We start from the raw sequence: 25,569 nt of genomic DNA on the forward strand, positions 1-25,569 counted from the left end.
AAAAACCACAAAAGACAAAGTGGAATGTGGAGGACAGGCAGATTTTATGTCAGTAATTAAATTGAACGATGAGAGTGTGTCTGGACATCTCCAGTCTTGAATACCCTGGTCACCATCAAAAAACACCAAATAAAAATTCAAAGTATTAATTGAATTCAGCAGTTATTTACTGATGACATTATATGCTCAATGCTAGAACCGTCTTTAGGGAGTTTCACCTTAAGAAGAGGGGGTCCAGTGTATCACATGAGGTACAAATTCACAGCTCAGTAGATGACAAAGAGCTTGATTAGGAGTCCTGGGTCTGGTCACCTAGGCTCTAACCCTAGATCCACCACTCACTAGCTATGTGATTTTGGGCCAATTGCCTGCCCTTTCTTGATTTCAGTTTCCTAGTCTGTAAAAAAGGAGGTAATACCCCATAGTGTTATTGGGAGAATCAGTGAGTTGACATATATAATAACTTTAGAACACAGCCAGGGACATAGTAAACGAATCCTCTTCTTCACTACTTAGTAGCTTCTCTCCAATGTCAAATCCTCATCCTGGGTAGGGTTGGGGAGAATAACCAGAGACTCATTTCAAATAGAAACCAAGAGCAATTATGATTTCCAGAACACAAGAATATTTTAGGGAGATTATCCTAATGACAAATATAAATAATATCAATAATTTGCATGTTGAAGAGAGGGAAGGCCAAGGCCAGTCTGACTTTATAAGAGCTAAGAATCAAATCTGGAAGTCAAAGAAGTGTTTTTCTGTTTTAAAACTAGGTATGTTGTAGAAGAAATGGAAGACTATAAGTGATGCAGGGACTAATACTCAGAGTTGGGTGGCTGATTATTATCTTTACTTTGAACATTTTTTTACCTAATGGTATCATAATAATAAAGAACTTTGGGGTCAGACTACTGTGGCTTCACCATTTGGGCAGGGTCACAACTGAAACTCTGGGCTGCGTTCTCTCTCTCTCTCTCAAATGTAACATTTACATAACATAAAATTTTCCATTTTAACCATTTTTAAGTGTATAATTTAGCAACATTAATTATGTTTATAATGATGTGCTACCATCACTGCCATCCTTTACCAAACACTTTCATCACCCAAAACATTAAGCAATAACCAACATTCCCCTTTCCTCCAGGCCCCAAGTAACCTCTAATCTACTTTCTGTCTCTGTGGATTTTCTTGTTCTAGATATTTCATATAAGTAGAATCATATAATGTTTGGCCTTTTGTGTCTGGTTTATTTCATTCAGCATAGTGTTTTCGAAGTTCATCCATGTTGTAACATGTATTAAATATTCATTCCTTTTTTGTGGTTGAATAATATTTCAGTGTATGTATATGTTACATTTTGTTTATCCACTCATCAGTTGATGGACACTTGGATTGTTACCACCTTTTGGCTATTGTGAATAATGTAGTTATAAACATTAGTATACAAATACCTATTTGAGTCCGTATTTTAAATTCTTTGGGGTTTATACCTAGTTGTGGAATTGCCTGGTCTTCCTCATCTGTTAAGTGGTTTTAAGAATATTGGGCTGTTGAGGATTTTAGAGAAAGTTCACCTGAAGTGTTTATCATGGTTCCTAATTCATAACAAAAACAGAAAGTAGTAGCCATGATATTAAATTGTTTAAGAAAAATTCACAAAGGAACTATCCACAAAAAACCTATCACATAACATCATTTGACACTGAAAATTAAAATTGGTGCCTTTTTGAGAGCAGGCAGAATATGCGAATACTTGCTTTTTTTTTTGGTTAAGGATATAACACTGTGACTGAATGACAGAAAGGGAGTGCTTTGTATCAGCAGCCAGCAGATTTCCCTTTCACTGGAATTCAGATTATTAGCTGCATGGCTAACTCCAGGAGCTAGGAAGTCATGTCCCACATATGACACCATCATTAAGTAAAGGAGACAGATGTTTCTCTGCTTCCCCTCTCTGGGACTTAATAGCTCCTGAAAGTTAGCCCTTATTGACTCATTATGCCATGTCCGTCTGTGGGGTCAGCAGTGGCAATGCTTGCATTAACCCTGGCAAGCAGCCGTCACTGGAACTTTACAAAGGGAGATGTGGCATTTGAGAGAAAGACAGGTGATACAACACACACACCATCCTCAGATGGCCTTGGTTTCCTGGAGACAAAGGAAAATTACATGTTTTCTTAAAGGATTAGAAAGAAATCCCCTTGCTTTTATTCTACTTATCTTATTGGTAGGAGACCTCATAATTCTACCCCTTGTTCTCTCTGTCTTTTGCCTCTTTACTTGCTGAATAGCAAATGTTAGCTCTAAGATCTAGGATGGTGAACATTCACCTAGATTCAGTGCAGCAATAGCTACTCCTGGGACAGTAATAAAACTCACAGAAAAGGAGGAAATGATGGTTTTTTTTTTTTTTTATCTCTTTCACTGAAACATTTGAAATAATTGGTTGTATTTTCTCCTCTCTCTCTCTCTCTCTGGTATCCCAAGTAGGCAGTAGCAGGAATGAAAATTATTCCATCTGGTATTTATAACTAAATTACTCCTAATCCATTCTCATGTGCTAAAGTTCTTTGCTTATTGGATCAGGAGAGACCTGACTTACAAGCTGCTCCCCTGGTAGTTTCCCAGGTAAAGTTCATCCTTCCTTTGTTGTGACTCCAGATTGTTTCTTGGATGGGTGTACACAGTTGGGAAAACAGTGCACTCTAACCATCAACAGCAAATATTTCTGAGTGATTATAAAACAGTCCCTAGAGAAGGTCCAACAACATTTTCTTAGTGAGCCAATACTGGCTTCTAGTGAGGATCCTTTTAAGTGTCAGATATCAGCCCTGTAATAATCTGTTCTACAACTTCATTAAGCTCAAACCTTATGATAATGTATGTCCATTTATAATCATCACCTCTAGTAAGTTTTTTGGAACTCTAAACTTGAATTTATTCAAAGGAAAGAGGTGCTTTTAGTCTATTTTATGTTGTTCATTCTATGCTTCCTACTTTGAAAAGCATTTTCTTTGGTGGACAAGTGAGAGGTAGGCCTTCTGTAAATACTGAAGAGGGTAGTCAAAAGATTAGGGGTATGGCTGAGTTCAGATCTGTGCTGTCCAATATGGTAGCCACATCATTACAGAAAGTCCTAATGGGCAGCACTAGGTTAGATGGTTAAAAGAGCAAGACCATCTTCTGTTGGCTAGAGGTCTCCACCAGCAGAAATTGAGAGAGTGCCATAGAATTCTTAGGCTCCTATAAAGATTTCTCCCCAAACAACATCATAGCCTGTGAGACAATCAGGACTATTTTCATCATGTCTCTCATCACATGAAGCCCAGGACTGCCTGGCCATCCTTGTCCTCAGACTCTAATTTCCCTATGGCTCTTTATAACTTAAAGGATTTCAGCAGTGTTTTAGTTTCCTAGGCTGCTTAAAGCAGATATCATGAAATGGGTTGGTTTAAGTAATGGTAATTTATTAGCTTACAGGTTGAGGCCAAGAAAATGTCCAAATCAGGGCATTATCAAGGCAATGCTCTTTTCCCGAAGACTGGCTACCAGTGAGCCTCAGCATCTCTGCCATGTCGCAAGGCATGTGGCAGCATCTGCTGTTCTCTCCCTTCTATACTGGGTTTCATTGCTTTCAGCTTCTTGCTTACCTCACTTTCTCTCTCTTTGAATTTCATTTTCTTATATAGGACTCCAGTAGGAAGATTAAGACCTAATCTGATTGAGGTGGGTCACACCTTAACTGAAGTAGCCTCATCAAAAGATCCTACATACAATGGGTTCACACGCAGAGAAATGGATGAGATTAAGTACATACAGATTTAAACCACCACCACAAACTTCCTGTAACTCAAATCCTCACCATAATCCATTTTATCTTCAACTCTTCACCTTTACCTTGTTCTCTTTACCTTGCTTTCCCTGAGACACTCCTCTGCAGCCTTCTCAAGAGATTGTTGGTTTCTTTCCCTTCCTTGTCTAATGACTGGGGTCCTCATTTCCACTTCTAGACCATCCTCTCTCGCTTTTCCCTAAACTCCTTCAGTTTTGAATCTTATATCATCAACTTAAATCACCCAGTAGTTCCCACTCCCTTGTTGCAGTCAACTAGCGCATCTTGGCTCACTCGATTTTTTCTAAAACATTGACTTCTGGCTTACTGGCTTGCATTCCCTCATCATTATTTGTATCTTAATTTTGACATATAAAATATAATTGTAGAATATTTTGACTCCCTTCCCTCCAATTATACTGTCTCCATCCTATCTCAGCCACTCCTTCACTTACACCTTGCTCTTACCATTCACTGGAGCCTTGCCATAATTTTAATTGCAAATATTCAACTCTCTGACCACCATTTTCAGCTTTTTAAATTTTTATTGCTCATAGTACCCCGACTCCAACAGTCCTTCAACCTCACAGAGATCTTCAATCTAGTGGCTTTGTTAGTCAAAAACCAAAGGCAACCTTTCTGGATAGATGCATTAGAAAAAGGTGTCCTTGTTAGGTAATGCAATCCCATGCAAAGGCTCACAGTTTGGGGCATGAAGTAGATTTCTACCCACTGGGGCATTTTGTACAATACACAAACTTCACAAGTACTTAAGAGCCTTGCTTCAATCCATTGAGTCTATCATATTTTAACTGTTTTCAACACACAAATCTCCCCATGATCCCTTTCTTCTTTACCCAGCTTAAATTACCTGACCAATCATGATTATCACCCCTTTGTGTACAACTTTAAGTCCTTTGCTTCTTCGTTAAATTCCAGGTCTGGTTAAATCCAAATAATTTCTTCCCCATGCCTATGGCCCTGATATTGAAAATTGCTAGGGAAGGAAAACATAACCATTTTACCTGGTGTACTGGTTTGAAAGGATTATGCACACTAGAAAATCCATGTTTTAATTCTGATCCATCTTCTGGAGACAGCCATTTCTTTTAATCCCTATTCAGAACCGTAAATTGGAAACTTGATTAGATTATCTCCATGGGGATGTGACGCACCCAATTGTGGGTATTAACCTTTGATTAGAAGAAGATGTGACTCCACCCACTCCAGTTGGGTCTTGATTAATTTACTGGAATCCTTTAAAAGAGGAAGCATTCTGTAAAAAGCTACAGAGCCACGAGAACCACAAGAGCCCATGCTGCCAAAATTCCTTGGAGATGAAGAAGGAATATGCCCTCCAGGAAGCTTCATGAAACAGGAAGCCTGGAGAGAAAGCTAGCAGATGTCACCATGTTCACCACATGCATTTCCAGTTGAGAGATAAACCATGAGCATCGTTGGTCTTCCTGAACCAAGGTATCTTTCGTTGATGGATATTTCTATAGCCTTGCTTTAATTTGGACATTTTTCTACAGCTTTAGAACTGTTAACTTACAACTTAATAAATTCCCCTCTTAAAAAGCTGTTCTGCTTCTGGTATATTGCATTCTGGCAGCTAGCAAACTAGAACATGTGGTCTCACTTTAAATTAATTATCAGTAACCTCATATAGGTCAAAATTCTGCCTTTCAAACTGTACTATATTTTTCTACTACATACAATTTCCTATCCTCCTAGACAATTATTTAATTCCCTTTTCCTTCTCTTCAAACTTTTAACACCTCCTCCTACCCTCAATTTCAGCTGATGAATTTGCTTCTATTTCACAAAGGAAATTGAAGCCATTGGAAGAGAGCTTCCACAAGCCCTTCCTAGCCCATTTACCCACCCACCTGCATGTGGATCCATATGCTGTGCTTCTCTTTGCATTCTGCTCCCTCCACTTGGGCATCTCATCTTGGTCTTTCCTTTATCATTAAATAGATCATTTCCACTGGATCATTCCCATCAGAATACAATCATATCATTATGTCCGTCATCTTAAACACAGCTCTTTTCTTCTTCCATTACTGCTCCAACTCCATTTTTCTATTTCCCTTCCTAACAAAAATCCTTGAATGTGTTGTCTGTACTTGAAGTCTCCATGAATGCAGTCAGACTTTCCCCTCCCCACTCCACCATTTCTGTTCTTGTTAAGGTCACCAATGACACCCACATTGCTAAATCCAGTGATCAAATTATCAATCCTTTCCTTTGCCTCTTAGAGGCATCTGACATAGTAGGTTGTTCTCTTCTTGGAAGATTTTCTTCACTTAGTTTCTAGGGCACCACACTTTTTTGGGTTTTCCCTCACCTTCCTGCATAGTGAGTTCACAATTTCCTTTGCTGGTTTTTCCTTATCTTTGACTTCTTGATGTTAGATTACTACAATATCAGTCTTTGGTCCTCTTCTCTTTTCTATCTTTTCCTACATTATCTCATCCAGTTTCATGGCTTTAGATAACATTTCATGTTGATGATTCCCAACTTTATATTGTCAGCTGAGACCCTCCCCTGAATATCAGATATGTATCCCACACTCCAACTTCCTATTCAGCATCTCCACTTGGATATCAAGTAGGCATCACAAACTGACAAGATAAAACTAAGTCCCTGATATATATGCTCCCCCCCAAATAATCTGCTACCTCTATGGTCATCTTTATTTCTATAAATGGCAATTCCATTCTTCTAATTGATCAGCACCCAAACCTTGGAGTCATTGATAAATCTTTTTTTTTTCACATTATTAACAAATCCTACTGACACTGCCTTTAAAATATATTCAGAATCTGATCAATTCTCACCTCTCTACTACTATCACCTTAGAAGAGCTATCATCTCTCATCAAATTTTTGTAACAGCCTCCTAACTGTTCTCCCTGTTTTTAACCCTTGCCCTGTTACAGAGGGAGTCTTCTAAAGACATAGGCATATCATGTCATTCTCCTACTCATAGTCCTTCAATAGTTTCCCATCTCAGTCAGAATGAAAGCCAAAATTTTGTCCATTATCTACAAGACCCTATATGATCTGTGTGCTGTTATTTCTATACTTGATTATTCTGGCCTCAACTCCTACCTTGATTAACCAGATAGGCTGCAGCCTCAGAGACTTTGCACTTGCTGTTCTCAATGTCCAGAATTCTCTTCCTCCGATTATCCACATGGCTCATGCCCTCACCTCCTGCAGATTTTCATTCTCATATCTCGGTGAAGCCTTCTGTAGGCATCTAATTTAAAATTTTATGGCTTTATACATGCTTTCTGTCTCCTTCTTTGCTTTATTTTTCTCCTTAGCACAATTTACCACTAACAGACCATTTTTATCTTTTTTTTTTTAAATCTGATTCTCTCATGAGAGCAGGGATTTTATCTTTTCTGTTTTGTTTGATTTGCTCACTGCTAGCCTAGAAAAGTGCTGGGCACCCAGCAGATATGTAAAAAATCATTGTTAAAAGAATAATAGAAGGAAAGAGGAATTGGCCAGTCCTGCCTCTTTTGCAAAGCAGCATTACCTTTGGCTTAAGAGCATAGGCTCAAAATCCTGCCTGTTTTTCCTTGGTTACTTAATTTCAGTTTCTTCCTCAGCAAATGGGATGATACTAATTCCTACTGCATGGGGTAGTTGGGAGGACTAAATGAGATAAAATATGTAGATAAATGTATATAGAGAAATCTATGTAGATTAGATATGTAGAGATCAAATATGTAAATATACAGTGTCTTAATACCATCATTTTGTTGTCCTCTGCTAACATTATGCCATCTTTCCATCTTCCCCTTACATCTTCCTTACAGTTTGTTGAGAAACGTAATTTAAACACTTTTCTAGGAATCCCAGCTCTGCTGCTCATTAGCTATATAATATAAAGCAATTTACTCAATCTTTCTGAAGCTCAGTTGTCTTACCTTTAGGCCAGAGACAATAATATCTACTTTGTAGAGTCCTGATGAAAATTAAATGATATGTAAAAAGTGTTTAGTACATTGCTTGGCATATAGTAAATACTCAATAAATGATGCCTCTTAAATATGTTTGGGGGATAAAGGTTATGGAGGGAGCATTCTGGCAGATGCCCCACTATGGAGACAGCCAAACTGTTCATATTCATGTTATTTTCCTTGCCAAGATCATTCATAGTCTTTTTTATTTTAGCAAGGATGGTAATATTTAGGGTTTCTTGAGCTATGTTTCTTTTTATAATCTCTGTCCTCCATAGACTCTTTTATCTGATTTTAAGCATGATTTCAAGTGTCTAGGAGAATCTATCTGTGTATCTATCTGTCTGTCTATCTTTCTATCTGTCTATCTATCTATCATCTATCCATCTATCTATCTGTCTATCATCTCCCTTTCTTTCTTTCTTTTTTTTTTTTTTATCTGAGATAACACTCATTGTCTTACAAGGTTCCAGTGACTTCCATACCCCCTAACATGTTCTTTCTCGTTGATTGGGATCACATACAGAAGTTTTCCGTCTACTTTTTAAGCAACCAGAAATGAGACTGGCATTATTTTTACATTACAGGGCAACTACATGAAGTTCTGTAAATTGACCTGTTTTAACCTAATGTTCCTTCAAGTCAGATATAACCAACTTTAGTACAATTCTGAGAACACCCAACAAGCTGATTATTCAATACCACCCACTTTCACCCTCATACATTCTTAGGTATTGTTGTCTAAACTCATCTGCTGTCCTGATTTCAGAAGGAACTCCATGAATGAAGAATACCTTAGGGGACAGAAATGAGAGCTAAATCCTATACTAAATACATGAGCTCATCTTTTTAGAATCCTGCAGAACAAAGAGTGGAATTTTGCCAACACTCACATTGACCAGGCAAACTTTCAACATTGTCTATTTCCTTTCTCTTACATGGATTAAATATCTTTAGAATGACCTACTGGAAAACCACAGAGAAGTAAGACCACCCTCATCCTAGTCATGGCTCAGATTTTAGGGATAAAAAAATGATTGGATATAGAGAGGAAATTTCAAATATGATTTTTAAAATGATTTTTTCCTCTAGGTCATTGTGTTGAAGTTGGGTGGCAACATGATTTTTGGAGCTAATATGGGACTTAACAATTGTGGAATATAACATACTTTGTTATATATTATATGTCTTAGTATGATAATTTTGAATGGAAGTGAACATGATTGCTAATTAGCTTGAATTTATGTAATTTATCAAATAAGAACCTCTTCTTCAGTATTTTGATTATATAGAACAGTGCCCTACCTCCCACAGAAATGAAATAAATACTAATTGAATTGACAGATTTTTTTTCTAATGAAACAAGAACTTGTTAACTTCTCCCCCTCAAATCTGTCAACTTCTCTTTGTGTAATTCTTAATGATTCAGCCTGACTGTATTTCTCCCACAGTCATCAGCTTTTAAAAACAATCTAAAAAAACAGAAATAGGGTTCTCAAAGTTGTTTTGCTCAATTACTTATGCTTTTAAAGAATGTTACACCAACTCATTTCTCCACAAATTTCTCCTGCAGTGCCTCTGCTGGGTGGGTCATGGGAAGGGTTCAGTTCTCTGAAATCAAAATACATTTTTCCCTGAAATGATACATATTGAATGATGAGGTTATCAATATTAGAAGTTTGCTGCCTAGTCAAAATGGACTAACCTTTGGGGGAAGCCTCCTTGGTTCTAGTTTCTTGGCCCAAATAGTAGAACAGTCTTTTTCCTCTCTTTCCTTTAAGATCGAGGGTAAACTATAGTCAAAGCACTTAAGTGTTCCTCCCAACTTATTTTAACACTTAAATGTGAGGGACACTTAAGAACTTTGGAAATTCATAGAACGTAGGTCCATGTGGATTCTGGTGCTATGCACATCACACTATGAGAATTATAACCTCATACGCCCTTGGCAGATACTTGATGCTTGATGACTGACTGTCTTGGACAACTGCCCACTGATTCTCCCTGGAAACCTTCAGAATGACCTCCCACTAATACCCCCAACACCCTCCCCTCAGAATGGGTCCTCATATATTTTATAACTACATTCTATTAGCCAGACTGGTCTTTGATGAGTAAGATAGATAAGCACTGCCCCCCCCCAGACTTAACATTTCAATAAGGAGAAAAAGACAATAAACAAGCAAAACCAAACCCCCAAGTTAATTACAGATTGGCTACGAGGTAAATAAACAAATGAAAGCATGGAGGGACTGACTTTAAAGGGTGAAGGCTAGGCAAAGCTTCAGGATGAGGTGATATTGAAGCTGAGAACTAATGTATGAGAGCTTTGGGTCATGAATAGAACTGGTGTAGACTGATGGGTCATTTGAGGTACACATACCTATGATGGAGTAATAATAATAATAATGATAGCTATTATTTATTGAAAATGTCCTTTGTGCTATTGTGTTAAGCATTTTACATGCTCTATTTGTATTCAATCTTTGCAGGAAACCTAGGAGATAGATGTTGTTACTCTCACTTTCAGATGAAGAATCTGAGGAAGCTTAAGTGACTTGTTCAGTAAAAGGTAGAGCAGGCAATTGAACTTAGCTCTGCATGTGCTATTTGGTATTATATATAAATAATTTCCCTCTTTTATGGCATGAGGGTATAGCCCCTGACTGTAGAGGAAGCATGATGAAATAGAGAGTACACAGGCTTGTTAAAGTGATGAGGATGGTTAATGTTAAAAAGAGTAATAGTAATGATCTAATGTTGTGGATCTACTCTATGCAAGGCACTCTGCAAAGCACTTTATATTCATTAACTCATGTGATCATCAAAAATAATGTTAGGAGATGAAGATGAGAAAATTGGAATTTAGAGAAGTTAGGCAATTTGGCTAAGGTCACTTAAATGATAAGTCATAGAACCAGATTCACGAATTCATGTAGTCTGATTCTGAATCTGGACTCTACCCTTCTGCTTCCTTGATGAAAGGAGCTAATGTCTGTGCAAGGGCCTTAGGTACACACGCAGCCATCCTCCCCTCCCCTGACAGCCATAGCACTTTCTCTTCTGACCTGGCTCCTGATGCCCGTGAGCCTCTCTCCTTGATGTTTTGGACAACTGCTACGTAATTGCTGTGCTTTCCCTCCCCTATTGTGATTTATGAGAGTTGACAGTTATTGGCAAGTCCCTGGGCATGTCACAAGAGAATTTGCCACTCTTTTCTATCTTTAGAATGTTATCAAACCCAACATTAAATCACCTTCAATCATTAACAATCCAGCATGGGTTTGTCTGTCATCATCTTTCCATAGACAGGGAGGATTGATTCAAGTAGGACACAGAGAAGCTAAGTTGAGATGGTGAGGAGATGTCATGCCTGCTTCAGAGAGTGGAACATGCTCAGAAAGTGAAGCCGTAGCAAGGACTCTGAAAAACCAGGGTAGAGATGAAGGTGGAGTCTCTTAGAGATCGTGGTTCCACTGGAGAGAAAAGAGCCTCCTTGAAATGGAAGATGGGTGGGGAACCAAAGAAAACTTCACAGTTTTGCCTAGTGCAATCCTTTCTACTATTCATGTCGATTAAACTGTGGCACCACAACAATAGCACCCATCTTTATTGTATGTCTCTGCATCACTGAGACAAGACATCGGATGCCAGTGACTACCAGGATTGTAATGCCATGTTGCAGATTTCCTTTTCCATTGTGGTCAAATCTGAGCCTTGCTCATTTTCTGGCAAATCTACTACTTTTACAGTTGTTGACCCTTCTGCTTGGAATATCTGGGGTTTGAACCATATTATGTTTGGGGGAAGATCTGGCTTTATTCCCTTCAACCTCTGGGTTGATTTGCATTGAGATTAGTGAGATATTGCTCTATTCCCTCTGATTTTGGGTTGAATTTAAGTGGGCTTGAGGGACAAACTATGGCTCATTCCCTATTCACCAACCCCAAATTTCCAGTCCATACTAGCAGGATTTCAACTCTATCAAATAGTTAGACTATTTGAAATTCTTTTTATCTTTTTGTGATGGTTAGGTTCAGGTATCAACTTGGCCAGGTGATGATGCCCAGTTGTCTGGTCAAGCAAGCACTGGCCTAACAGTTACTTCAAGGATATTTCCTGGCTGATTAATAATCAGAAGACTGGCTTATTAAATTTATCAGTCAGCTGATTGCATCTGTGACTGATTACATCTACCATCAACTAAGGTTGTATCTTCTACAATGAGAGAATCCAATCAGTTGGATTTGATCCAATCAGTTGAAGACTTTTAAGGGAGAAGAGAAAATCTTCACTACTTCTTCAGCCAGCCAGCCTATGGATTTTGGATTCTTGCAGCCCCATGGTTGCATGAGACATTTTTATAAATCTCATATTTATAGATACTTCCTGCTGGTTTCTCTAGAGAACCCTCACTAATACAGGTTGGTATCAGGAGTGGTTCTTGAGAAACAGAATCTTTTTTTTTTTTTTAAATATTTTTATTAAAAAATCTTCCCACACATACAGTCCATACATGGTGTACAATCATTGGCTCACAGTATCATCGCATAATTGTGTATTCACCACCATGATCATTTTTAGAACATTTGCATTACTTCAGAAAAAGGAATAAAAAGAAAAAAGAAAAATCTCATGTATACCATACCCCTTACACTTCCCTCTCATTGACCACTAGTACTTCAATCTACTCAATTTATTTTACCTCTTATTCCCTCTATTGTTTTTTTTTACTTACTTACTTTCTTTATTTTTTATTTTTTTGTGCATGGGCAGGCACTGGGAATTGAACTTGGGTCTCCAACATAGCAGGCGAGAACTCTGCCTGATGAGCCACTGTGGCCCACTCTCCCCCTAGTCTTTCTTTATTTTTTTATACATATTTTTTTCTCATTTGTCCATACCCTGGATAAAAAGATCATCAGACATGAGGTTTTCACAATCACGCAGTCACATTGTAAAAGCTATATCATTATGCAATTGTCTTCAAGAGTCAAGGCTAATGGAACACAGCTCAACAGTCTCAGGTACTTCCCTCTAATCACTCTAATGTACCATAAACTAAAAAGGAATATTTATATAATGCAGAAGAATAACCTTGAGGAAAACTGCTCAATTCTGTTTGAAATCTCTCAGCCACCGAAACTTTATTTTGTCTCCTTCCTCTTTCCCTTTTGGTCAAGAAGACCTTCACAATCCCATGACGCTGGGTCCTGGCTCATCCCGGGATTTATGTCACATGTTGCCTGGAAGATTTATACCCCTGGGAGTCATGTCCCACGTAGGGGGGAGGGCAGTGAGTTCATCTGATGAGTTGGCTTAGAGAGAGAGGCCACATCTGAGTAACAGAAGAGGTTCTCTGGGGGTGACTCATGTATTATTATAAGTAGGCTTAGCCTATCCTTTGCAGGAGTAAGTTTCATAGGAGCGAACCCCAAGTTTGAGGGCTCAGCCTATTGATTTGGTTGTCCCCACTGTCTACTAGAACATCAGGAACTCTCCAAATGGGGAACTTGAATATTTCTCCCTTTCTCCCAAGTCCCCCAAGGGGATTTTGCAAATATTTTTTAATTCACTGCCCAAATTACTCTGGGATATATTAGGGCCCACAACAACTCAGACAAACGGACAAGATCTCACACCCTATTCAAGATCCCATGTACTTGTGGTGTTCAACTAAACTGACCATACAAATTAAATTAGGAAATACACTACCCAAAATATAAATTTTGCACCAAATAAACATCTCTCCCTTTAGTCTCACACAGAAGTTGAAGTTTTAAAATATGGATGATGTCATTCTTTACCCGGTATTCTGATATACCTTAGTCCTTTCCAGATCAAGTTCATTTATATCTCTACTTGAAATCTGATCACTTTTTCAACTTTTTAAACAGTCCCTGTATGGAATACTGCTGACTTTCATAGCTTCAGAGCTCTAACTCTGAATCTCACGTGTCGCATAGATACATGAAGTTTCTGGGAATGACCATGTTATATAAAAACAGATCAGTAACTCAGATTTTAGAGATAACAGTTACAGCTCCTGAATATATGTGACTGCTATAAGAGTTTACAATCTAGGACCCTTTACAATAGGCCCCAATCCGATAACCCAAGCTCTTGACTTCAATTCACTGAGTTTTTATATTATAGTTAGTCCATATGAGTGAAGCACAATAATATTTGTCTTTTTGTTCCTGATATTTCATTCAACATTTACCTAGTTGCATGCTTCACAACTTCATTCCTTCTTGCGGCAGCTCAGTAGTCCATCGTATGTATACACCATAGTTCTTCCTTCCTTCCCTCAGTAGTTGTACTCTTAGGCCACCTCCATCCTTTGTGGTTGTGAATCTTGAACACTGCCACCATAAACACCAGTATGCGACTGTCCATTTGTATCCCCACATTCATTTTCTCTAGGTGTATACTGAGCAATAGGGTTATCGTATGACATAAATTGTATTGTTCATATTATAGTATTTAAGTTATAGGATATCAAGGTTAAGAGTGAAAGTAACCTAAGGACTTGCTCCCTATTCTGGAGAGATTTAGTGCATTTCTGGTTGCATGCAGAACAGTTGAGTATCCTTAGTCACAACATATGTCTGTTATTGTGTTCTGTTTAGAGATTAAGTATGGTTTAAATGATGTGTATAGCTGCCAAGTTGACAAGGGGTAGACTATGATGGTTGGGTTCAGGTGTCAACTTGGCCAGGTGATCATACCCAGTCATCTGGTCAGGAAAGCACTGGCCTAACTATTGTTGCAAGGATATTTCATGGCTGGTTAATAAACCAGAAAAGAAGGCTGGTTATTAAATCATCAGTCAGTTGATTGCATCTGTGACTGATTACATCTACAGCCAATAAGGGCATGTCTTCCTCAAGGATATAATCCCATCAGTTAGATTTGATCCAAGCAGTTGAAGACTTTTAAGGGAGAAGGGTGAATTTTCATTGCTTCTTCAGCCAGCAGCCTCTCCTGTGGAGTTTGTTGAGACCCTTCATTGGAGTGGCCAGTCTTACAGTCTGCCCTATGGATTTTAGACTCTTACATTCCACGGTTGCAGGAGACACTTTTATAAATTCCCTATTTTCATATGTCTCCTGTTGGTTATGTTTCTCTAGAGAGCTCTAATACACACATTTATACAAAAATATTTATATAAGTAAAATAATATATGACAAAATGGCATAAAACTTAGGCTTGGCCATGCCCAATCCTAATGCCATTTTTGAAAAAGGAATTTTATGATAAAGTCCACCATCATATATTTGTTTTGGAGATTTTATAGACCTCAGATGAATCTTCTATAAAACCCCGAAGTGAGCCACGTAATCTGGGCTCACCCTCCTTGTGGAATGGACTCATGACATCAAACATCTCTCCAGTCATATATTTTTAACTCATGCTTATTAATAGAATAGTTGAACCCTTTCCTGATTTTTATCTAGCTCATTTGCTCTCTTCCTCTTTTGAAATGACATAGCACACACAATATATATGCCTTGTATTTACTTTTAATCATTTTTGGCTTGACTTGATTCAATTGCTTTTGGTGGGTGTGCATCTTCCCTTCCCGCCATTTGGCCTCCTAAGGGGATGTGATCTGGTAAGGGTAAAGATTATGTCTCTATTTCTTGTGCATCATAGCTTGTCCTAATGATGATAATAATACTATTTAATGGTGTGTAACCATGTACTGATTGCCCACTGCATGTGCAGGCGGTCCACTGTATATCTCATATCTCACAGCATACTCAGTGTCAAATATGAAAGTAAAGAAAGCTGAGGCCTAGAAAGTTTAAGTAAATTTCCAAAGTCCTTACCAGCTAGGAATTTATAGAGACTAACCTACTCCAAACCTGTTTTTTCCCATGACGGCAACCTGTTTTCTAGGCTCTAAGGACATGGCCTAGGTTCAGCAGATAATTTTTAATTGAAATGAATAATCGAGGTTTCCTCCTTTATCTAGTCACATAGGCTGGCATATAAATTTTGTTTTTAGCATAAAAATGACCACTTTAGTTCGTATAACATTAACCAGGTATCATTACATCTGAGGAAGAGATGGCCCATGAGTCTGATCTATAGTAAAACATTTTAAGAAATGTAGTCCCAATTTTATACACTTCTAGGCACCCCTAGACAAGCATATCACAATGCATAAATGCAGGTATCACTACTATATTTTATAGAAGATAAAAGGTAACTATGAATGAACTTCAGATAGTAATAAATTCACTTGTTCCTTAAAATATGGGTAGGCAATTGTTACACTGCCAAAGTAAATGGCTTATAAGTTGTGATTTTACTTTCTGTTACTCTGCTGTTACATAAGGAATAACATTTTCACAAGGCTTTGTGGGGACTACAGCCAATAATTAGCAACATACAACCGTGGTCCAACTTTCTAAACAATCACTTGACAAACTGGATAATCTCTCACATGTACACAAGTCTGCATGGAAAAGTACTAAAGTTTTAGACTTGGACTTGTGTACTTCAATTTATATCCCCTTTCTAAAGTATCAAGAAATGACATGTACTTTAATTTGCCAAAAGCAATGCTTGTATTCTGGCAGCAACATGCTACTTCCTTCTATTACATAGTAAAGTGAAAATCAGAACTCAAAGGCAGGATTCTAAGTGCATTTTTATTGGGAAGAGAAGTTGTCAATTTAAACAGCAGAAAATGAACAGTGAAAAAAGGAAGTTTCCTGTTGTCACAGGTATACCTGACCTCCATGCTGTATTATGAAGGAGGCATTTCAATTTGTGACCCTCTAGCCCAGAAATATCAAATGCTTTTCCATTCAATCTGATACTTCTGGATTCCTACTAAAAAGGAATATATTAAGAGCATGGAAAAGTTGCTTATTGAAAGGAAATCCCTGCAAGAAGAGAAAAGGAGAAAATGTAGAAATTAAGAAGCTATGTAGAATACTCTTCAATTGTAATTAATTACAGTTTCATATCTTCACAGTAATACAAAACACAGTTGCTTGCAGAACTGGTTCAGATGACTTAAATATCAGATGCATTTTAGTCCTCTACATAAGTGTTTGGTAGTTCTTATGTTTACATGAACTGAAGCTATTAATACTTTTCTACAGCAATACTGCACAGCCCAAGGCCAAGACAAACACAAATCAAGGAATGGAGTTTTCCTAAAGCTGCAGTGTGAAAAGACTATACATAGTCGATTCCTTACACATGAATGGGTTTCTTTGCTATAGGAAATCCAAGTGGAATACAGAATGGGGATGTCTAAAAAGGTTTTTTGAGGGGAAGAAAGATGACACCCTATATGCATTTAGTTTTCTGCTCCTTCTGCTCCATCATGTTCTTCTCCTGCGCTGTTTGATATCCATAATGTTAGGTGTCGCTAAGCAACTGCATGACGAGGATGCTGTCTTTGTATGAGTCTTCATTCAATGTACCAAGTTCTGCAATGGCCTCATCAAAAGCCGTTATAGCCAGTGTACAGGCAAGCTCTGAGTTATTAAAGATCTCATAGTAAAATACAGAAAAGTTAAGAGCCAGCCCTAGGAGGATTGGGTGTGTAAGTTGCATTTCTTTCTTGCTATATCAAATGCTTCTTGGTAAGCTCCTAGGGAATGATCTCTCATTTGTTTTCCATCATCACCACATGACACTTCTGCAAGGTAGTGAAAGTAATCAACCTTCATATTAAGATAGAAAGTTTTATTCTCTGGATTAGTTGCACTGGTTATTAAATACTTATCCAACAATTCCAGGACCGTGGTGCAGATGTATCTCAGTTCTGACTCTACTTTCTCCCGATAGTCTTTAATCAGCTGCAGCTTCTTGTAGGAGGTGTCAGTTTTCTGCTCAGTGCTGAAGACAACCCTCTAGGTGGACAGACAGCTCCTGATGATGTTCTTGTAGGCCACTGAGAGCAGGTTGTGCCCCTTGTCGGACAGCTCAGCCCCCTGCTCCTTCATGATCTTAATGGAGGTGGCCATGTTGCCGTAGTGCTTGGTGGCCCAGTTTTGCCTTCTGGATCAGCTTCTTATTCTCCATGGCTGGTAGGCGGCACATGGGACTGGGGTTGGGGGGAGGTGAGGGACCAAGAGCAGAGAGTATGTGAGGTATGGAGGGTGGCTGGAAGTCAATGTCTTCTTTATATCCTTCATCTCTTTTTTCTTCAACTTGATTTGATTTGACAGATTTGCTTGAACATCTTTAATTAGTTGTTTCAACTCCTATATCTCATTTGAAGTGTCAATTTGTTCCTTTGTTTCATATCTTCTTTCTTTCTAGTGTGACTCATAATTTTTTTGCTGGTGTCAGGCATCTGATTTCCTTGATTAGTTTATTCTGGAGGTCATTTTCTCTTTTTCTGTCTGGGGTTTTCTTGTTGGTTGGCTTTGTTCTCTATCTGTTTTTTGACATTCAGTTCAACCTATTCTAGGCCTCTAGCTTAGCTTCTGTTGAACTAATCAGAATTTTCCAGCTCTGGCTTTTCTGGATCACCCTGTCAGAGAGGAACTACCCTGGTCAGATTGTCCCAAACAAGACAGGTCCAAGACTCAGGATGAGGGTGTGATCAGGATCAAGGTTCCCTGAGGATGAGGCCCAGCAGGCTGCCAGGTTTTCCTAGAAGGCCTCTTGAATTTTTGGTTTTCCTGTTCTCCAGCAGGTGACGTTTGTCAGCCCACAGCTCCCCACCACTGTATAGTGGTACAGAGTAAAGTAGAAAAAGGGGCTGAGTTAGAAAGCAGGCCTAAACTATTTGTTTTTTCCAGGCCCTTGGGTCTGAATTCTCCAAATGAGAGCCCCACTTGTGCTGGGACTATCCCCCCTCTTCTTGGGGAAGATATGCCCTTTAGGGAAGTATCTCCTTCATCCGATTGCTTTATCTCTCAGATGTTCCTTAACTCTGCCTTTACCTGGGAAAATGCTGAAACCTGAGAATGCCTGTAGCTTAATTTAATGGGCAGCTAAAAAGTTAAAGAAAAATCCTTTTCAGAACCAGACCCCAGTACCAGGGGTTTGCCAATTAACAGCTGGAGTTGGTACCTGGCTTTATGTGTCCTTTTTCTTGGAGCACAGCCCTTTTCCTGTATTCTGGGCTCAGCTAACTCCAATAGCTTCTAATATATTTTATTTTTTGTCAGCCCTACCTCCTCTCTGCTGGGGAGTAACCTCCAGATTCCTTTCATGTTTGCTCCAGGTTTATCTGAGCTGGAAGCTTGTATTCAGCAGTTTGTTAATTAATTCTGCACTTGGAGCTTGGTTGAGCTACCTTCCCTTGCTCTTAGTAGAGAGGTCTCTTTTATCCTCAGGGAAATAATTGCAAAACAGCCCACCATGCCAGTCAGGGAGGAGCACCAGCCTCTACAGCTTGAGAGAACTTATAGCACTGTGCTGTTATCTTGACCCTTCTACCCATTCCAGACTGATGTACGATGTGTATCCAGTCATGGGAGTGCCCTCAACAGTTGTTTCAGACAGTTCCTGGCTATTTGCTAGCTGCCCTAGAGGATGGGCTAAATCCCACACCTCTTTATGATGCCATCTTGCTCCACCTCTCCTTATAATAAGTTCTTAATAGAAACTAGGACTATCTTAGCAGAGTATCTAATATTTTAATGAAAGAAGTAAACCAGGAGCTACCTAGGTTCTGGTTCTTCTTTAGCACCAAGAGTTATGTGACAAAGGGCAAATCCCTTTGTCTCTTTGTGCTTCAGCTTCCTCAGCTGCAAAATATGGTTGGGGGTGAGAATTGGAGGACAGGAGATTCTGTTAGCTGACCCATATGGGCTTTTCTGGCTGTAATAATTATTTTCATGGACTGTTTCAATTTGCTAAAGCTGCTGAATGCAATATACCTGAAATGGATTGGTTTTTATAAGGGAGATTTATTGAGTTACAAGTTTATAGTTCCAAGGCCACAAAAATATCCTCAGTAAGAGGATACCTTCTCCGAAGAGAGGCAGCCAGCATCTGGAACACCTCTGTCAGCTGGGAAGGCACCTCTTGATGTATGCTGGTCCTTTGTTCCCAGGTTTCATTGTTTTCAGCTCCTGGTTCCAGTGGCCTTCTCTCTCTAAGTGTCTGTGGGTCCTTTTTTAGCTTCTCTGGGGCAAACTCTGGGTTTCATTTCTTAGTTAACTTTTCCAAACATCTGTGTCTGTGTTGGCTCTCTATCAGCTCTAAACTCTCTCTCTCTCTCTTTGTGAGCTCTTTTAAGGAGTCCAGTAAACTAATGAAGACCCACCTTGAATGGATGGGGTCTCATCTCCATGGAGATAATCTAATGAAAGGGCCCCACCCAAACAGTGGTTCTGCCCCCACAAGATTTAATTAGGATTCAAAGACCATGGCTTTTCTGGGGGTATATAACAGTTTCAAACCAGCACATGGACATGAACCTTGACATCCAGAAACTCTCCTTGGTGGCACTGTCAGAGGCAATGTCTTGACTCTTACATCAGCATTCTTATTTATTGTTTCTGTTCTTATTTGTAAATGATGGTGTAACCTTTGCAATGAATTCAGATTCCGGTATTCCATTTCAGGCTTTAACTGTTGTTGTGTGATACCAGGGTTATAAGGTTTCCACTGATACTTTTAAATTGTAGGAATTGACTCCTCCTCTGGTTTCCAAATTACAACCTTGAACATAATCTTTTCTCATTAGCAGAGGGTTGTTGACGTTTTAGACAGCAAATATCAAAAATCACCTAGCATTTGGCTTTGCTTCTTTAAAATCATTTTGGCAAGTTCATTTAACAATAATACACAGGAGGACTACTTTCCCTATTAATAGATGAGCTAAAGACCAGGCTAACAGGTTTGCTGCCATGCTAATATAGAATAATCTCTGATAACTATAATTAACTTCTATGCTCCTGTCATAGGTTGACTCACAAGAACATTCACACCCTGCAGGATTGATCTTCCTTTTTGACATTCAAACAGATGCTTCCAACAACTGTCTATAGCCACAATGCTGCAGCCTTAGTTTTGTACGCCTTTATCTTTGGCAGATGCATGATCTATTTTAGTAAGTTATTTTGACATTTTACCTTTTGGCTACCGTGTCTACAGAAATGCAGCCAGTGAACAGAACAGTTCTCTCCCCCATGCAGGTGACAGTCAGCCCGGCATGTTCCATGGCAGAGTCAGCTGGCCCATGACCAAACTCAGCACTGAGTTTATTCTGGGCCTTGAGGAACATTCACTGACAGCTTTCCCCTCATTTTCCTTTACTTGTAGGCAAAAGGGCTAGACAACCATGCTTGGGAATGACCTATCATTTCATGAGAATTAGAATGTCACTGGTTTCAAGTGTGTATTCTTCTAAGGACCTTTTAGAAGGAAATATTTTTCCTGATAGCCCTGTAGGTCTCCTGGCTCTTCATGGAAAGTTATCCTTTCTCTGCATGGGTTTAGGAAAGAGTTAGGGAGTTGTCTGCTACCGCCCTTTGGGGCAAATCATAGTGATGAAATGTTTAGTAGCCATTTGGCACGCAAATAAATGTGCATGGAAATAAAAATGTAGACATTTATATGAAACAAGGCCACAGTTTATCTTCTAGATCTGGGAAAGACAGAACTGTATCAAAAGACAGGTCTGATGACCCAGGATGGGGACTTGTAATGAGAGTTACTTGAATTGGGTTTCTTAATGGAGTGGACTTCAGGGATGATTTTATCATATTCTTCTAAACTACTTTTGGTTTTCTAGAGATCCAACTTCTCCATGTTCTCAAAGCCTATCCCATCTAAGACACATTTCCATTAGTAAGAGAACTTGCTGGTTGATGCTAATAACATTTACCAAAAACACAAAGTGCTTCAGAGGGAAAAGAAGAGAAGTGTAATCTTAATGTTGTTTATAGTAAATATTTTAAAAGTATCAGAGCAGCAGCTGTCAAGTTTTCAGATGTATAATTTGTTTTCAGGTGTCATGTTAAAGTCGTAAGTTGTTCTTTATTAAATTTTCCTTCATCTTTTTTTTTTAGGCTTATGAATTACCCCAAATAAATTCTTTTAGTGAGCTACTAAAAGTGGTAAGGATTCATAAATACTCCTGTGAGAAGCAAGATCTTTTCACAACATGTGTCCCTAATAAGGAAAGCTGTACAAATTGTTAGGAATAATGTCTCTGTGATCAATCTCTTTGGTGAAAAACAAAAAAGCCAGAGCAAATAACTATTAGACTGGCCGTGTATTTTTATGGTATTACCACATACAGCTGATGACATTTGCTGTGAATCTTTGTTGTCAGCAAGATGGAAGGAGAAAACAGATTTTCCTAGATTTGGAAAGTTTTGGCAACCTCTCCCAATTGACTATATAAAGACCTCCATGTATCAACAGCTCAAAGATTCTAAGGGAGATAATTTGCTCCAAGATTTAGAAAATAGTGATTGAGAATCAGAACATTTCCTGAGGATAACGACAGGCTGGAAGGAATTCACAGTACTGAATCAGTGAAGTGTGATTTACAGCCTACGTCCCCTCCCCTGCCTGCCCGGTCTCCTGGAATGTTTCTAGACTAGCCACCATTTAAGCTGAACTCATGTGCTCCTTCCCATCCAGGTGAATTGTAGAAGTCTAAACAGTTGTTTCTGGATATTAGTTCCATGAAATTATATTTGTGAGTTTGAAAGATTGCTGAATATTAATTGTCACTAGCAGAAAAGTTTAACACTGTTACTCTCCAAAGCAGGGAGTTGAGACTGAAGGGTGGAGCCCATTAGGCTGCAGGGTGGAGACCTGGCATGGAGCCCCTGTTCTGCTGACTGTGCCAGCAATCTCCAGCCTTATGCCATGCGCCTAAGGGTGTTCAACAAACCCATAATCTTGAAAATCGCAGCATTGGAAACTATCTTAGGGCAATTTTAAAAGTTATATCAAATAAATTTGAGAAGTGGTCACAGAAGTGATTGAATTAAATTAGGGTAAAAGAGAGTAACAAATAACTGCCTGGGAGTCATTATAACTAATGTTATTATGTTTCATAGTCTTTGAAATTGCACTTCAAAGTCAGGGAGCATTTTCAAAATTTCCCTATTTTCTTTTAATCATTAATTCTTTCATTTGTTATTCTTCTAAAGTGCAGCATTTTCAAGGTGAATGAATAGGAATTCTCATTAAGCAGATAAGCAGAGCAACACTGTGAAGACAAAGCAATTTTAGATGATATGTTGCTGTTACCTTAATTACAATATTTGCAGTTACATTGTTTTGATTATCAGCCCACTGCAATATATAGTACAGTTTACGTTTTTCTTTAATTTTGGAACCTACGCATATATTTTAATTGATAGAAAAAATTAAATTATTACACTCCAACATTTTACCTTTAGAAATTTACATTTTAGCTTAACCACTGATTAAATGGGATCTCAAGAAATAGTGTAGCTCAGCATAAAACAGGCTATTTGGAATACAATTACATTAAAGATATTCCACTTTGCATTTATAATACATTTCAGAATGTAGAATGAATATTTTATGTGGAATCCAATTTTGACTTCAAGATGGTTTTGTATTTAAAAGTCTTTATTCAAATGTGTTCTCAAAAAGAATACATTCCGCCACCCATTGTTTTCATGTCCAATCTACTGTCAGAAGAAGGGAGTATTCTGTGATATTCCAAGAGTAATTTTCCATTTGTAGAGAAAAGTAATTAGAATCTTTATGTTAATGTGGTGCACTCAGCTGACCTTTGATTCTCCACATGGCTGAATACACAGAAGGCAGACTTTTTAGGTTTTCCTATGAATATGAAAGCGTGTCTCCTCTATCCAGACTACAAAGGTGGGAGAATCAGAATGAAATGCAATTTACTAAACTCAAGTATATATCATCGACTGTACTTACATTATCCTAGTTATTGCAGATAATAGGTGAATGGGTGAGGGGCATTGGTAAAGACAGAAGTGTCTTGATAAAGTAGTATTTTATATGACCTTTCGTCTCTTTGTGTGGCTCATTCTGAGCTTTGCACTCTGGTCCATTTCTCTGTGCTCTGCCTAGCGGAGCATCTTGCTCTCTCAGTTCTTCATTCTCTGCATGCTCTGGTGCTGAGAATGCTTGTGCCCACTGCCCTTGGCACAAGGGTAACTGAGCTGAAATGCACCCTCCATTGAGCAAAAACCCAAAAGCTCTAGAACTTTCTGTGAAAAGTGTTAAGAAGCCTGCTGTCAATGGCTGATTATAGCAGCTAAAGAAGGTGCTACTGTTTGTCATATTATCTGTTTATTAAATGGGCTATAAATATACATGATCAAGTTTAACTTTCAGATTCATAGAGGGTTGGGACTGGAAAGACCCTTAAAGGTCATTTTGTGTGGTATGTTTCAGAGTTTATCCAGGGTATGGTGGTTGGGAAAGGGAACAATAAAAAAGGCTCAGTCCTTCTCAAAAAGAACAGGTGAGCTTTTGTTTTATACATTGTGATTCTAAGTAACAATTTCTTTAGGGAAAAAGTGTCCTTCCATTTTTTTTTTCCACTAAAAAGTTTGTGAACCACTGATAGAGTAAGAACCACTGATCCTGTCTTTTGACATATGAGAAAACAGAGGCCCAGTGAGATTTTGTGTTTTAATTCAGCATCGCTTGGCAAATATGGAGAGTTTTCTAAACTAAATGTCTTGCTTAGACAGACTGTAATAAATGTTATCATCCTTTTCTGGAGTCGTTTTGGCTGGGAAGTCATGAGCAGAGGAGCTATATGGCTTGTTTCTCTGCCATTGTTCACCCTTGCAAGGACCTCACTGCAGCATGTGTGTGTGTGAATGTGTGCATGTGAATGTGTGTGTGTGTGTACATGTCCACACTAGGCTGTGAGAGCCCATTGATGTAACACATCTTTAGAACTTGGGGATTGAGTTGGTCACATCGGGAGCAAGGGGAAGATATTTAGAACACTTCTGGTTTTCTGTGGTATGGTACTTGCTGCAGGGAGCAGATGATACAAAGGATCCCTTATTGCCATCACAATGGCTCTGAAACTGGTGTTGACTGAAGATCTTCGGATGCTTGGCGGAGGCCATTCATTTAGTGAGAGCTTTTCTGTCCTGGGTGTTTACTGATCCACACATGCACCACATGTCAGATGGGAGGGACTGGGACACAGCACTACTGGCTGATTCCAGTGAGGGACAAAGGAGCCGGTACCCATGTTGCAACATGTTCAGGAATGGGTTGTTTCCAACTTTTCAAGAGATTACATAATCTTTCCAAGAGATTGCTAAATGTGTTATCCAAATTCCTTCCTATCTATTGTTTTCAGTGTGGCTTAATTCAGCAAACTTTGCTGCATGCTTGCTCTGATCAGGTGCCATGCTACAAACTATGGTCTCATGGGACAGGAAATAGGCCTCTTGGTAAACTTAGCCCATGCTGCTCTCTTTTCTTTCTAAAAGATAATTTACAAATAACTTTAAACCAAGGTTGAAAACTTCGGTGTCTTTCAGAAGAGTGTTGTAAATGAATGAGGTGGGGATTTGGAGAAACCCATCCAAGGGCATGTTTTCACTGTGTAGAAACATGGGCTTGTCAGATCTTCTGATTCAAGTGAAGCAGAAATCCAGGTTTTTAAAATGTTGCATATCCCAATTTTTAAGTGGTGGCAACTAAGTTCAGAAACATTTTAAATCCCACGTCTGTGAGCAGCAGCCGGTTCACAGGAAGCCCAGTTCATTACCTGTGCTTTAAATTAATCTTTGAATGTGATCACTGCATATGTAATTGGCTGTCT

At 38.7% G+C, this 25,569-nt stretch overlaps 2 long non-coding RNA genes and 1 pseudogene across 4 annotated transcripts in view; 1 reads left to right on the forward strand and 2 right to left on the reverse strand.

Moving 5' to 3' along the window:
- LOC143689905 (uncharacterized) overlaps window positions 1-8,672 on the reverse strand; it is a 31,279-nt gene extending 22,607 nt beyond the window's left edge. Inside the window, exons 1-3 of one of the 2 annotated variants that reach the window (XR_013178962.1) lie at window positions 8,541-8,672; window positions 7,785-7,822; window positions 6,955-7,105 (exon numbers count right to left, since the gene is read on the reverse strand). This is a non-coding gene — a long non-coding RNA (uncharacterized LOC143689905). The remainder of the gene's footprint in view (window positions 1-6,954; window positions 7,106-7,784; window positions 7,823-8,540) is intronic. The other variant, XR_013178963.1, reaches the window with a different exon arrangement.
- LOC143689906 (uncharacterized) overlaps window positions 8,589-25,569 on the forward strand; it is a 305,999-nt gene continuing 289,018 nt past the window's right edge. For both annotated transcript variants that reach the window (XR_013178966.1, XR_013178964.1), the window contains exon 1: window positions 8,589-8,801. This is a non-coding gene — a long non-coding RNA (uncharacterized LOC143689906). The remainder of the gene's footprint in view (window positions 8,802-25,569) is intronic.
- On the reverse strand, window positions 16,481-18,257 carry LOC143689903 (14-3-3 protein theta pseudogene; annotated as a pseudogene).

This window comes from Tamandua tetradactyla, chromosome 7, assembly GCF_023851605.1.
Source record: "Tamandua tetradactyla isolate mTamTet1 chromosome 7, mTamTet1.pri, whole genome shotgun sequence".
In the NCBI taxonomy this organism is placed as follows: domain Eukaryota; kingdom Metazoa; phylum Chordata; class Mammalia; order Pilosa; family Myrmecophagidae; genus Tamandua; species Tamandua tetradactyla.